Here is a 15,252-nt window from a genome sequence, read left to right as displayed (position 1 = left end):
AAGGCAGGCTCTTCCTTACCTGGCACCGTGTCCCAGACAGTGCTGGAGTGGAAGGAAGCCCTTCACTGTCCACAGAGGGGAGACGTCAGGGTGTCCACAGGGTGCGGGAAACAGACAAGGGCTTTGCACCTTATGCGGTGCTCACTACAACGCTGACTGGGTTAGAGTGGGCCTAAATATTACCCTGGTGGCTCAGCAGTAAAGAATCCGCCTGCCAATCCAGGAAACCTAGCTTCAATCCCTGGGTGGGGAAGAGCCCCTGGAGAAGGAAGTGGCAACCCACTCCAGTATTCTTGCCTCCAGAAGTCCATGGACAGAGGAGCCTGGCAGGCTACAGTCCATGGGGTTGCAAAGTGCTGAACACAGCTAGGCAACTAAACAACAAAATATCACCCACACTCCCCAGAGGAGGAGACAAGCCCAGAAGGGGCACAGGGCAGCTGAGGGGACGAGGCACAGAGCAGAGCTAAGGCTGCAGGCTCCCGACCGCCCCCTTGCCCGTGCAGCTGGGGTGGGGGTGGCTTTCAGGTGAGCTGTTCTTGAATGCTGGTTTTATCCCCTTGTGTCCCTGCTTGCTAACGTCTCTAGAGCTACTGGCCTGGCCAACAGGCTCTGATCCCCTTCCCCCTTGCCTCAGCCCAAGTCAGGGTCTGGCTCTTACCTGAAAAGGGGCTACCAGCTACCTCTGACTCCTGATAGTTTTCTGCTTCAATTTTTTTTTTTTTTTTTTTTTTAGCCACACTATATGGCATGTGGTATCTTAGTTCCCCAACCAGGGATCAAACACAGCCCTTGCATTGGAAGCATGAATCTTAACCAGTGGACTTCCAGGGAAGTCCCAGTCAGCTTCAATCTTATTCTCACATTACCCTATCAAGGGAGTGAGTGATGCCTGCTTAGAACAGGATCAGTGGAGGGTATGTCTTCGGCCCCTCTGACTTGGGTCAGAGAGGCAGCCTAACAGATGCTAAATATCCTCTGGTGACTGAAGTCACCCCTGGGTGGTTCTGGGCTGGTGAAAGGGGCACGCCTACTGGCACTGGTCAGGGAGGAAGAGGGGAACTGACTGGTGAGCACACAGGAACCCGCATGACATACACACAATAACTGATAGTAACCCTTTACCAATTCAGTCCTTTGCCAGCACACATGCTCTCTGGGCACCAACTGGGCTGGACTCCATCTGGGCCCTGAGGACACAGCAGGGAATAAGATGGACACACTCCCCATCCTTGTGGGATTCATGGGCTAGTGGGCGAGAGACAACAGACAAGGGCACAAACGGACACTAGGGACGAGTTCTGGGAGCGAAATGATAGCAGAGCAGGGGGCGGGGAAGAGAGTGCTCTGGGGGGCGGGGGGGACACTGCTGCAGATGAGAGGGTCGAGGAGGGTTCTGGAGCCAGGTGGCCCTAAGCCTGGACACCGTCGAGAAAGGACCTCCCAGGTGGAAGGAGCTCCAGTGCAGTGGCCCTGAGGCAGGAACAAACGTGGCGAGACCGGAAGATGGCTGGCTTTCCAGGAGGGCTGAGGAGACAGAGGGCAGGTGGAGAGGGCAGAGGGGGAGCCACGGACGGCGTTCTGGTGGTGGAGCGCCCCTTCAGAGCTCAGCAGGGAAATGCGACAATCCGATGTTCGTTTCTAAGCAGTGAACCTGTCAGCTGGGTGGAGATGACCCCATGAGGGCCTGGGGGCCAGAGGCCAGAAAGGAGGCTGAGAGGTCTGGGATATGGCTGAGTGGGGTGTGATGGAGACCAGGGGGGTGAGGTGATCCTGGGCGGGGGTTCATGCCCATTAAGTTCTCCCTGCAGCCCTGCACACCAGTAGAGGCTGTCCCCATTATAGGAAAAGAGGTATGGCTCAGAGAGAGGTTGCAGCTTTCTCAGGGTCACAGAGCTTGTGAGGGGCAGAGGCGGGGTTCAAACCCTGAATCAAGACCTTGTTTGTGTAACTGCGGCTCTGCATTCCCTCCCGGGGGCTGGCATGCTAAAGCCTTGGCACTCACAAGGGGCTGGGGACAGGCACAAGGGCGGGGCAATTCAGGAGGGCATTTTGGAGGAGGGGAGCTGGGGACTGCACCCTGGAGGATTCTGTCAGGCCAGGGGAGGTGGGCTCGCAGACTGATCTTATCTGGTGTCCCTCCTTGGACTTACAACACTCTGATGGAACAACTCTGGGACAGAGATGCCACGAGGCCACTCAGGCTTCTCTTGTCAGTCAATGAGAGGGCTTCCTGGGAGACTTCGCCCATGATCACTGAGCGTCGTTAACATCCTTGGAATCATTTTCCGGCCCCCTGCCCCTGGGTTCAGCTTCTAATCTGCAAACTGAGCAAATCTTGCTGGATGATCAAGGCTGGACATGGATCTAAATAGGGCTGGGGACACGGGCCAGGCTGGTTCCACTCTCAGATGGGAAACTCCCACTCCTCACAGATGTACGGTGAAGCAGAGGGACCAAGAGCCTGAGATAAGTCCTGATCAAGGAGGCCGGAGGGTTGTGAAACCTCACAAAGGCCCTCTCCCTTGAGGAGATGTGGAACTCCGCAGGTCTGGGCAGCTCTTTCACACCAACCTGTCAGACCAGTTTTAATATAAAGCAGGTGGGAGCTTTGCCAGAAGTTCAACAGTCTCTCCTGGGGAAGGTGTCCTTCCCCCACCCCGACTGCAGGGTGGGGGGGTCCCCTCCCAAGCTGAGGCAGGCTGGGGCTCTCACATCTGAGACCTGAGAGGGAGGAGGGTCCCCAGAGGTTTACTCCCATCTCCTGTGTGCCCCACACCCTGGTTTTACCCAAACCTCTCCCGCAGTCTGGATTATCTGCTGTACACTTGATTTGGGGGGCATGTCCCTCAACCTCACTGAACCTCAGAAGATTCCTCAGCTTTGAAGTGGGAAGAGGGGCAGTACGTCTCTCAGAGGGAATGTGGGGGGACCCAGGAGGATTTATGAGGCAATACTGAGGAGAGGCCGAGAGGGTTCAACGTGGCAGATGCTGCAGCTGTCACTGCAACTATTCCATGTCCCTTATTTTAATCCCATTTGAGAGGTGGGCTGGGCAGGTGCTGCTGTCCCCTGCAGTCCCCAGGGGAGCTGCAGGAGAGCTGGCCGGAACCCCCTGGAAATAGAAGCAGCCCCTCACTGCCCCTCACCCCCAACTTTGGTGCTGTGCTGCCAGCCCAGGCCTCCACCTTCAGGCGTCACCTGCCAACCAAGGCCTTGGGCTCCCATCACGGTGAACAGACCCACAGTCTGGTGTCTGCATGGCTTGGGGTAGAGGCCAGACCAGCCCAACTTTCTAGCAACTTCAGTAGAAACTAAGCCATCTGCTACCCATGCCCACACCTGGGGGAGGCGGGGTGTGTGGGTTTCCCTCAGGCCTGTTACTCGCTCAGCCCTCAGCAGTATGTGCCCTCAAAGGTGAGTCACAGGTCAGGGAGGTGAGCTGCATCGGTCCCCTTTCAAAGCCATAAGCCCAATATCCAGAGAGGCAGGGTGACTTGTCCATGGTCACCAGAGAAGTGGCCATGCAGGACTGGAGCCCAGGGCTTTGAATCCCAGGCCAGGGCTTGGCCCCCTCACCCTAGAACTCTTGAACAGGAGTCTGCCTGGCAACACGAACAGCCTGGTTCAGGACTCCCCTGGTCCAGACCTGGACTCGCCCTGGACAAACTGTCCAGACTGGCCCCTAGACACGGCTCCACAACTCCCACGTGCACCCCTGCCTGCTGGCCTCCACGTCCCTCTACCCTGGCCCTGGTCGTCCTCCGGCTGCTCTCCTGTGGCTCCCCACGGCTGCCTTGCCCACATCCAGCCTCACCATGGGTCACTGACCTGATGGCCTCCTCACTGGCCCCCTCAGCCCAGAGTGAGGGCCTTGCAAACCCGATAGTGGCCTGCCTTCCTCACTTAGTGATATTCACAGGCTCCCCTCGTATCTTGCCTGTGCCTCACCCCAGACTCCAAGATGTAGCTTCCCAATCCGCCAGGCCATTCCATTCTGCTTCTCTCCAAACAGCCCTCCCCATGGTATCATTCATCCCGGAATGTCCCTCTTCCTCATTCTGCCAGGGCAAACTCATATTCACCCTTCCAAGTCCAACTCAAATACTCCTTTTCTGAGAAGTCTTCCTCAGCTTCTCTAGCACTGATTCATGCCGCATCCTAGGGAATCCCCCTGGGGTCTGAGTTTTCCCAGGTCTCTCCAGCCTGGGGAGAAGGAAACATAATTTCCACGACTAATTCAAAACAACCATTCTTTGGCCAAATTTCTCTCTCTCACACTCACACACACACACACCCCACGCTTCCCATGAAAGTCTCCTGGGGTTGTCTTTGAAGAGGCAAATTAGCCAAGTGGAAAGAACTCAGGCAGAGTTCAAATCTCAGCCCCTCCAAAATCACCCTAAGGATCTCAGGCAAGTGGCTTAATCTCTTGGAGCCTCAGTTTCCCCATCTGTCTGACAGAGATAGTAGAAGGGCCCTGCCACAGGGTGGTTGGAGCAGGGCTTCACCTGGCTGTGCAGGGATGCAGGGTGAGTGGTAGCCGATGCTCATATGAGCAGGAGGGGACGTGAGAGGCCCAAAGCTGGAGGAGCCTTTTGGTATGGCCAAAACTTTCTGCTCAGTGGAAGGACAGCTGCTTCCAGGACTCAAGCCTGGTTGAAGCAGGCAGGGCCTAGAGTGCAAGAAGTGGCCTCTGAGGACTGAGGGATCTTGGGATGGCCACAACTCCTCCAGGCAGTCCTCTAGGACTGACTCACTGCACAGTCCTCATTAGGGTGACCCACACTCTGATGGTGTGGCTGGAAGGGGAGTACCACCCAGCAAATGCTCCCCAGGCAGAGCCCTGTTGCAGGGACTCCCCACACCCAGCACCCATGAGCCAGCCTGGGATTTCCTGTCCCCAGAGCCGGGCACCTCCTCCAGCAGAGGTGAAGATTTCACCCAGTTTGGAGTGGGGCAGAGCTTTGTTTTAAAAGTGTTTCTTCTCTCTCCGCCTTCCCCCAAGAAGCACTTCTCCCCTTCCCATCACCAGCCCTACTTCTGAACAACATCAGTGTGTGTACGTGTGTTGACCTTTCCACTTGGCCAACATTCCTTTGTTTTTCTCAGCTCCTTCGGGTAGATGGCCGTGGTAGGAGGAGCTGTAGGAGAGCAGGTTCTCCGGAAACCTTTTCTCCAAAGTTCCAGAGACATGGAGCCCAAGGAGACACTAGAAAATGAAGGCTTATCCAGAAGGAGATGGGTTCCCAGGGCAGGCAGAGGAGTGTGGGGAAGAGACAAGAGGAGCTCTAGCCCCAGTGTGAGTGCCTGCCAGGCCGTGCCTCCGGGCATCCTTGCCGGATCAGCATTGTCAGCCCAGCATCTAGTGGGCAGGCTGAGCCTAGGTAGGCAAAGCTGGGTGACCCTGAGTACAGTGCTTTCTCTCTCTGAGCCAAACATGCCTCAAAGTAGACCAAAGTCCTGGGTTTGCCATCTGTGTGATCAGCACTCACTGTCTCTACCCCAGAGGTGCCCAGACTGGGTCTCTGTAGCCCTTTTACTCTTCAGAGCCAGCAGGTGCCAATGGGAGGGGGTGTGGGCTTTAGGGCAGCAGCACCTGCTCTCGGCAAATTGACAGTCACCCGCTTTCTCCTCTTGGGGTCAGTGGATGCACTGGGGCGAGCTAGGCTCCAGAAGGATCCCTAGGTGTCCTCACAGAGGGCAGAGAAGGTGGGGCATGGGCACCCCCCACCCCCACCCTGGGTGAGGTGTTTTTGTTAGAATTGCAGCAGCTGCGGCTAGAGGCCTCTTCCCAGGAAGAAAGAGCAGAGCGCCTCTTCCAAGAACTCGGAGGAGGCCTGCAGGCAGAGGAGGGGGAGCGGGGGAGTTAATTTTAAACCAAACAGCCTTCAACGCTTCTCAGGAACTGGTTGCTCAACGTGATCTGGCAGGTCCCAGGCGGGTGGGCAGGCCTGTCGCCAGCTCAGAGGTGGCGGGGGTGGAGGACACGCCTCAGAGGGGGAGGCCCAGTGACCTTGAGGGAAGGTGGACCCTGTCCTGGCCCACAAATTGGGGGCTGTCACCTCCAACCCCCACCCACCTTGCTGAGGGTGCGGGATGGGGTGACTTCCTCCATCATAATCTAGCAAGGTAAATTATAACACAGTTAGTAACACAGATGTCCTATCCTTCCAAGCACTGACTGGCCCACGCCCCCTTCACTGCTCAGAACCTGACACTCCTGTGCCCTGGCCCGTACCTCTGGAGCTTATCTGATTGAAGGCCGGCTCTGAGGCCAGAGGAAGGCTTGTGCCTTGCGCTTATGAGATGGAACCCTGGGATGGGGGTGGGGAGGACAGGGACTGAGGGTGGAGTGTAGCAACCACAGCCCAAGTTCAAGGCCCCATGGGTGAGCCTCTTGTGTGTGCAGGGAGGCTGTGAGCTGAACTCCCTGGGCTTAGCCCGCCCCCACAGCTGACTGGAGTCAAAGTGCCTTCACACACATTGACCTTCTGCCCCCGACGCTAGGGTGGCCACCCTCTCCGGGCTGACAGCCGAGGCCCACCTCCCAGTGTCTGGATCCTACAGAGGCCCCTCCCTGGGCACCCCCTCCTTCATTCCCTCTGCCAGCTGCCCAATGAGACCCCAGTAGCCTGGGTGGGGCGAGGCCTATGTTCTAGGAAAGGATCCTGAGCAAGTGCTGCCAGGAGCCGCAGTTCTTGGAATCGGCACTGCAGAGCGATGGGACGCTTCCAGGAACCCGCTGGCCACTCCAGGGAGAGAGGCTTAGAGGAGGGGCAGTGACCCAGGTGAGGGGGAGGAGGTAGCGCACCCACAGCTTGGAATCCACGCCTCCAGGAAACCTTCCCTGACTGCAGGTGCCTCCGTAGACTCCTCTGTCTCAACACTGAGTCTGCCTGGGCAGGCCCAGGTCTGGTACAACATCTTATGGTACCCAGCACCCAGCCCTAGGACAGGCACAGAGTGGGCAACGGGAAGCAAAACAGGGGGAAGGGTGTGTGCCTGGGAGGAGGGGCGGTGTGCGGGGGAGGGGCGCAGGTGAAGGTAGGACATTCGGTGATGCCCGGTGACAGTGTCCTGGCCAGGCTGGTGAGCAGTCAGGGCTGTGATGGCCAAGGGGGAGGAGGACGGAGAGCAAGGTGGGATCCCAGTGCGCGCCCTGAGCACTGAGTCCCTCGCTAACGAGCAGGCAACCTCTGGCCAGGACTCCTGTCTCCCCTTCAGGCCAGTTTGTTCCTCCAGGATCTGTCCCCTTGCTGGGGTACCGGCCCCAGCTGCAGCATCTGCCACCTGGTGTGGTCCTAGTGCCCGTGCCCAGAGGTGCCGTCCTGAGCACACATCTGGCCCACTGGAGCCTCGGTGTCCTTACTTAAGAGAATGAAGAGGACAAGCTCCAGGGCCCCCAGGAAGCCATGGAGGCTGTGACCCCGTTCTGGGACTGGGTTGGGACCTAATCACACTCTGAGGAGTGGCCATGAGTGTTCCTATCACGGGTCCCAGGGGCCTGGAAGGAGTGCTGGGGGGCATGTCTAGACAGGCACAGAAAGGAAGTAAGGGCCTCCCTCTCTGGCTGGGTGACCTTGGAACAGTCTTTTAACCACTCAGGACCTGTTTGCCTTGAGAAGAATGGAGACCCCTCCCTGGTCAAGGCTGGACAGAGGTGTGGGCAGGGAGCTGCTCTCCTCTCAAGCCCTCCGGTCACTCCTGGCTCTCACTGAGCACAGCTCCAAACCTGCTAGCCACGTCCCCCAACATGTCATTGCAGCCTATCAGGCACCTCTGTTCAGGGGGATTCTTCAGGCAAGAATACTTAGACTGGGCTGCCATGCCCTCCTTTAGTATAGAATCATGGTGAGGAGTATATATGTTTGGTGATTTTTCTCCCTGGGGCTTCTTGCCTAGTCCCAGCCCACCCCTCGGGTTAACCCTTGACCATGGGTCCAAATAGACAGGCGCCCCAGAAATACTATTTATTTTGTGGCCACATCATGCCACCTGCGGGATCTTAGTTCCCCAACCAGAGATTAAGCCTACGCCCCTTGTAGTGGGAGCACAGCATCTTAACCACTGGAATGCCAGTGAAGTCCCCAAGATTCTGAAATTTTCATTAATTATTACATATTTTTTAGAAAGAAACCTTTCCAATTCCCGTTCAAACCCTCTGTGAACTCTAAGGCTGGTTCAGAGCCTCCCTGCATTTCACTGGAGCTTGAATGGTGTCATCACGAGTGGGTTGGGTGCTGAGTGTCAAATCCCCAGTGATGGGGATGCCCAGTGTTCATTAGTCCATTGTCTGTGAATTGATTATGTGTGTGTTTATGACATATTCTACATAATAGGCTGCAGGCAGATTAGAAGATACTGGTGATGGACCAGGCACAAAATCCCATAAACTATATTAGAATGATTTGGGGGAAAAGTGAAGTCTAATGTCTACCTCACAGAGGCAACCACCATGTTCTAGATGGACTAAATATTTAAACGTGAAAAATGACACTCCAAGAGTCCTCTAGAGCACCTTCCTAAGAAGTCACAGCAGCATTGATTCTGGGAAAGCAGACTTCTTCCTTTATGTGGCTCCCTATATTATTTGCAGGACAGATCTGGAGAAATGAGAGCCACATCAGAAAACCCATTAACACTCATTTAGTGTCATCTTCCCAGTCTTGAAGGGTTTTCCCCAGAGGCAGGCTCAGGGTCAAGGATCCAAACACGGGAACTTCCCTGATGGTCCACTGGCTAAGACTCCACACTCCCAATGTAGGGAGCCAGGGTTCTATCCCTTGTCAGGGAACTAGATCCCACATGTGCAACTAAAGATCCGGCATGCTGCAACAAAGAGCTGATGCAGCCAAATAAACGAATAAATAAATAATAAATATTAATAAAAAGATCCAAACACAAATAGTTTATTTTGGAGGTGATGTCAAGAAGCACCGATAGGGTCCTGGGAGACAATTCTTCCTGGTTGTCTCCCTTTTCTGTACATTTGTTCACAGAGGCACTGACTGCCCTCGTTCCAAACAATACTTTCAAGGGTGATTATTCCAGTGAATAGCCTTAGAAGATAGAGATAATGTCTCCCTCCAGGGAAAAAGGCAGATTTATTTCTTGTCTAGTATAATAAAGATAGTATCTGCCTCTGGGGCAAAGGTTAGGCAGGTTGGCTTACAGTCTATTATAAAAGATTTGGGTTCCCTGACCTCACGGTTTCTCTGCTGTCAACCTACTGCATGTGCAGACATCATCTGGCCCTTATAGGGTCACGCTGCAGGCACTGGGTTCAGGGAAGTGGTTCAAGAAAATGCTGACCCTCTGTCTACTGTTACTGTGGGAAATAAACTAACCTTTGTTTCTCAAGCAGGAGTATCTTCCAAGCTGTATCTTCCACCAGCATCCTCAGAATATGGCAGCTTTGGAGCCGGGTGAAATCATAGTCTTCCTAGTTCCTGATGGAGATGAGAGGGGAAGTGAGACAGGGAAGGAAAGGAAGCCAGAGCAGGTGTGTAAATGAGTGTGTTCCCTCTGTGGGCAACTGAGGTCAGTCCCCGGTTGACAGGTGGTGTAGAACACTCCTTGGGGTTGTCCCACCCAAGGGGGTGAGGAAGCTGGGATGTATACCCACCAATTCCCACCCTTCGCAGGCTTAGGGCTGCTCCAGAGAGTGAGCTCCCTGACCATTCCTAAGCTGGCCTGTGCTGTAGGGAAAGCCTCAAGCTGAGCACTGCAAGTGCTGAGTGGGAACCTGAGCAGGGGGGGACATGCTCCACGAGAGCAGGGCCTTATCTGAATACTGCCCATGCCCAGGGCCTGGCATGGTGCCCAGCAGACAGCAATCGAACACACACCACACGCGGCAAGGATAAGGACCTGTTTTACTTGCCTCTGTCCTCCCCTTGGCCATCAACTCCTGATGGGCAGTGTCTCTGTCCATTTTTCCTTCATACTCCAGCACCAAGGGTAGGTCCGACAATCAATCCTAGGCTCCCAGTCATGGTTGGAGAGGAGTGAGGGGACAGCTGGCATTATGGGGTTCAAACCCTCATGGGGCAAAGATGGCCGGCCCCCTGCCCACTTCCTGAGACCAAGTGGAAGGAAAGAGCTTTGGAAAGGAGCAGACAGCTCTGGCCAGAGTCATTCAACTAAAGAGCGACACCCAACAAAAATCTGAGGGTTCTCAACTCTTTGTTTGACCCCCACACTCCACCCCATGAAACACAGGCTGAGCCCTCAGTGGAGGGGTAGTCAAGGTGTGGGGGAATAAACAACCCAGAATGGTAAACGTTGATGGTAAATGGTTGAGGAGTCAATCTCGCCTCAAGTACAGTGCTCCAGGTCTGGGCTTTGAGCAAAGGGGCAGAGTTGAGGGCAAGTGGTGAGGCCTAGCAGAGGTGCTGTCTCTTATACCAGCTCTAGGGCCCACCTCAGTGACTGGCAAAGTCTGGAGGGCTGGACTGGCCTGGGTGTGGCTTCCACTGTCTCAGCCTCAAAGGACCCCTCACACCCAGCCTAGGGCTCTATGGGTTAATTTTATATTTAGGAGGTGGGTGAACAGTGGGTGGGAATGAAGGGGAGAGAGGCCAAGAGAGGCTAGAGGTAGGGGAAAGTCGCAGGGGGTCAAAGAAGGTAGAGGAAGCATTTAAGCAGAATTTGGAAGTTTGGATCTTATTTGAGGAATCAGAGAGACAGAGAATGATTGAGAAAGAGAGGGAACTGCAGGCATCTCGGTCACCCAGGCAAAGATGCAGTGCAGGGAAAGTTCCTGGGGATGGTGAGGTGCAGGAGGACCCTGTGGTTGGTCCTCAGGTGGTTTGCTGAGAGAATCAACCCAGATTTGATGCAGTGTGGTCATCAGGGGGTACCAAGCCCCAAATGCCAGGCCAGAAAGGTCAAGGAGGTAGACAGGTGCCCAGGTCTGGCTGGTTCCCCTTCTAGATCTCCCCCAACTTGCTGTGTGATCTTGGGCAAATCATGGGCCCTTTCTGGGCTGCAGCTTTCTTTTCCACAAAATGGGGGCACAGTCCTCAAACTCCCATGGACTCTCGTGACTCAGTGACAGTACCTGGGCCTCCAAGACAGGGTGATATCTCTTCCCTAATGATCATGGGCATGGACACACGTGCCCCAGTCCCACACCTGTGCACGTGCACTGTGGACACCTGTGTAGTGTGTGCAGGTCTTTACGATGGGCATGTGTGATGTGGCCTGGCTCCCATGGTTCCCCACTGACCACAGCGAGGCTAAGGACCCAGTCACTCATGAGGGGCCTGTGAGGAAGAGCCCACGTCCAAACCCACGAGTTCCTCAAGGACAGGGCCCCACCTGAATCATGCTATCTGGCTTACAGTTGGTGCTCAGTGCTTGTAGGTGAACAGCTGGCCTGGGGATCACAGGGAGACACAGGATACTAAAGACCTCAGTCACCCCTTCTCCAAGCTTGGGAGGCAGCTTTAGTGCTCAGCAACTCGGGGCTCTGCACAGACACTTGCAGGAAGAGGACTTGTCCAGATGCTGTGTCCTCACGTGACCATGAATTCCACCCCACCCATATGGCCCCGAAGGAGGCAGAGGTGCTAGGCGCTTGGCTATGACTCAGCGGAAGGAAGACAGGAAGGGGGGGTTGGTGGCGCTGAGGCCCTAGGGTTTTGCTTCTCATTTCTCTCTTTCTGAAGCACAGCAAGTTCCCAGAACTGAAGGTTCAGAAACCCCAGGCTTTCAGGGGCACTGGGTTCCCCAGTCCTCCCACCTCTGGAGACACAACACAAAGCCCAGGGAAGCCCCTATTCCCTGTCCCCTGCGTAAGGCATTCTGCCCTGCCCAGAACCAGGACTGAGTACCTGGAAGGCCCACAGAAACCAGGAGGAGTTGTGGACTCCTAAGACTTTTCAGAAGTATGTGGCCCAGATTCACACTTGCTGAGACAGATGCTGAGTAAGAGGAGGCACTGGAACCTCCAGGACAGGTCGGGGCGGAGCAATCAGGGTGGGCTTCCTCACCAAGAAACTGAGTGAGGGCATCCTCAGAAGCCTGAATTCCTTCTTTCTCCTTCCCTTCCCTTCCTCCTTTCCTTCCCTTCCTCCTTTCCTTTCCATTCTCTCTCCCTCTCTTTCTTTCGTTCATATTTTTAACTACTGGAAAAAACCCAGTTTAAAAAATGACACACACACTCAGATGGGCACAACATCAAATTATTATATGTTAAGACTCCTTCCCCTGTGTCCAGAGTCTTGGGTCTGGGCTGAGCAGGACATAAGGCTTCTCCTGAGGTACCTGAGAATAAAAGAGACTGCAAGGGGGCCTTCGGAAACACATTCCCATTTGTACCCACTTGTCCGTGCAAATCACTTGGTGGGGTCACTTGGTCCTGTGCCACCAAAATCAAATACTGCAAGAAACTGAAAGCTGAGGCTGACAGAAGACTGCAGCTCCCACCCCAGCCCCCCGTTTAAACGTCAGTGCTCATTGCTGTTCACCGTGATGGACTGAATGCCAAGTGTTGAGAACATGAACTAACAAAATCCATTTATGTTTAAGACACTGCTTTTGTCTTTTAAAAAATACATAGTTGAGTTCCATGTAAAAGTTGGTCTGAAACTTCCAAAGCTCCAGGGATCTGGGCAGGAGGGCTGGGCGGAAATGACAAGAGAGGATTTCTGTGCCAGCAGAAAGTGGGGAGCCCTGAGCAGTTCTTGAGCTGTGGAATGACTCCAAGAAGGGTTTTAGGCCCATCCACCTGCGTCTCCTCCCAGAACTTCTCAGGTCTGAGGACCTGAAATGCTCCCCTCCGGCCTGGTAGGCTTTATACCAACTTATGCTGAGAGAGGACTCACTTTCCTCACCCACCTGTCAGCTGGGAACCAGAGTCTGGGCGACTGTCAGCATCCCCCCTCCCCCGCCACATCCGGAGTACATTGGTCTCCTTTCAGCAGCAGCCACTTTCACTGCCCTCCCCTCCCCCCGGGCTCCTCTGCAGCAGGCTGTGAAAGTTTGGCACCAGGGGCAGCTGGGAGGGGAGGAAGCTCACTCCCCATCTGGTGCTTTCTGTTTGACTCACCACTTTCCTCTTCGCCCTGGAACCCCATGTCAGCCCTGGGGGCACCCCAGCTGGGTACCAGGGCCCTGGGCTGCAGCTGGCCTCTGGGGCCTGCTCACTCCCCTTCCAGCTGGAAGGTCAGAGGACTGGGTTCAAACCCCAGCACGGCCACTTCCTGCTTGTGTCACGTCCCGGGTCTCTTCACCTGTCTAGTGGGCCAAGGCAGGTGCGCCTCGTGCGCAGAGGATTTATGACAAGTGTCTGCGGCACCTGGCGCCGTCACACATGACGAGGCCAGTTACTGCTGTTGACAGCACTCAGACCTGGGAGAGTGGTCTTCATGACTCCATTTAAAGGGCTGCTTTTAGGCTATATCCCCACAGGGTCACATCTGGATCTCCAGATACCCTGTCCATTCTAGTCCCCAGTCCAAGGTGGCTCCAGGGCCCCCAGGTTCCAGTCAGAGCCTTGGGCTCTACTCCGGCACTGGCTACTCCCCAACCTATATCCAGGTCCTCAGCAATGGTTGAGTTGTTCTATTCCAGGAGGTCAACTGCTCTAGCTCCTAGCAGCCTCCAGACCTTGGCTCAGTTGCTCCCCCAACCCCTCTGTCTGGCAGCCAGAGGACATCCTCAGTGCCCACCTGACCCTGTAACTCACCCTGAGACTCTTTACCTTAGGCTGTCGTTCCCAAAGTGCATTCAGAGCTCCTCCAGGGGCATCCACCATCATCACCACCTCACCACTACACATTCCTGCCCATGTGCCTTCAGGCTCCAGGCTTTTGCCCAGACTGTCCTCATTCCAGGCGTGCTCTCCCCCTGTCCTGGGCCCTACCCTTTTCAAGCCTGGTGTGATGACCAAGGCATCAGGCCCAGGGTTATTCAGCCTGGAAAGGAATCCCAGTTCAGCCTGCATGTGAGCAGGTTCCTTAGCCTTTCCCAGTTTCAGTTCTCCTCACCTGTAAAATGGGAGGGTTCACAAACTTTGCCTTATGGGATGTCTTGAGAATGAATGAGATAATCCCAGAAGCACTTGGTTCACGGTGTACCGTTCAGTCTCCATATTTTCCAGGCTCTTCTGAGGGGTGTCATCTCCCAGGAAAAGACTGGCACATTGCAGGGCTTGGGAGACTGAGGCCTGAACCTATGCTGCATACACCCCCAGGAGAAGGGCCCAAGCCCTCTGGAGGCTTCCCTGGTGGTCCAGTGGTTAAGAATCTACCTTGCAACACAAGAGACACAGGTTTAATCCCTGGTCTGGGAAGATCCCACATGCCACAGGGTAACTGAGCCCATGCACCATAACTGCCGAGCCAGCACTCGAGTCTGTGCGCCATGACAAGAGAAGCTACAGCAACAAGACCGTGTACAGCAGCTACAGCCACTCACCACAACTAGAGAAAGCCTGTGTGCAGCAATGACGATCCAGCACAGTCAGTAAATAAATAAAAAGCCCTCTGGGAACAGCCCTGGTAACCCCTGCTCCTGCCCTGTAAATCTACAGGCCTCGGTGGTGGACCTCTGCACTAAGTGTTACAGGGGGCAGCCCAGAACCTAGCTATGCTGACCTCAGTCTGACCATTCACATGGGCACTGGTGGTGACCTGCCCCTTCCTTCCAGTCCAGCAGTGTGACCTGACCTGTGACTACACCCTGCTGAGCCTTGGTTTCCTCATCATGGATATGATTAAAAACCCAGTCTGTGGGGTTGTGAGAATTAACACCACTAAATGTAAAGCAGTTGCTCGGGACTCAGTGCCCAGTAGGAGCCTCAGAAATGATGGCAAGAAGATGGAAGAGGAGGGGGGAGGCCTGGGGGGCTGCCCAGATACCTCGCCCTGCTGCAAGGTCGAAAGGAAAGAAGGCCCAGGCAGCTAGCTCTAGCTCAGGGTTCCCTCTGCTCATCCACGTAGCCTGGCCTCATACTGACTCCTAGGAAAGGCAGACAGAACTACTCCTGGAAATCAAGGTGGGTTGTGGGTCTGCAGGGGATGAAGGGCTGGAAGCTGGGAGGCAGAGAACAGCCTTGGGTTTGAGTCCCAGCCCTGGCCTACTGAGTCTCAATGCTCTCATTTGTACACAGGGATCTTTGTGGGTGCTTCAAGCCCCCATAATCTGCTCCTTGGCCTCAGCAGGCTGGAAGTCTGACCCCTCCATTCCCCTAGAATTCATGCCCCAGGAGAGGGCTATAGCCCCAGCACACCAGGGGCAATA

At 55.0% G+C, this 15,252-nt stretch overlaps 1 protein-coding gene across 1 annotated transcript in view; it reads right to left on the bottom strand.

The window, feature by feature from the left end:
• HEMK1 (HemK methyltransferase family member 1) overlaps positions 1-15,252 on the bottom strand; it is a 32,897-nt gene that overhangs the window by 512 nt on the left and 17,133 nt on the right. The window contains exon 13 of the transcript XR_005722192.1: positions 9,351-10,081. The gene's annotated coding sequence lies outside the window, so the exon portion shown is untranslated. The remainder of the gene's footprint in view (positions 1-9,350; positions 10,082-15,252) is intronic.

This window comes from Oryx dammah, unplaced genomic scaffold (assembly GCF_014754425.2).
Source record: "Oryx dammah isolate SB20612 unplaced genomic scaffold, SCBI_Odam_1.1 HiC_scaffold_9, whole genome shotgun sequence".
Lineage (NCBI taxonomy): Eukaryota > Metazoa > Chordata > Mammalia > Artiodactyla > Bovidae > Oryx > Oryx dammah.
The sequence above is the reverse complement of the archived record's forward strand: the minus strand, read 5'-3'. Positions and strand labels throughout refer to the sequence as shown.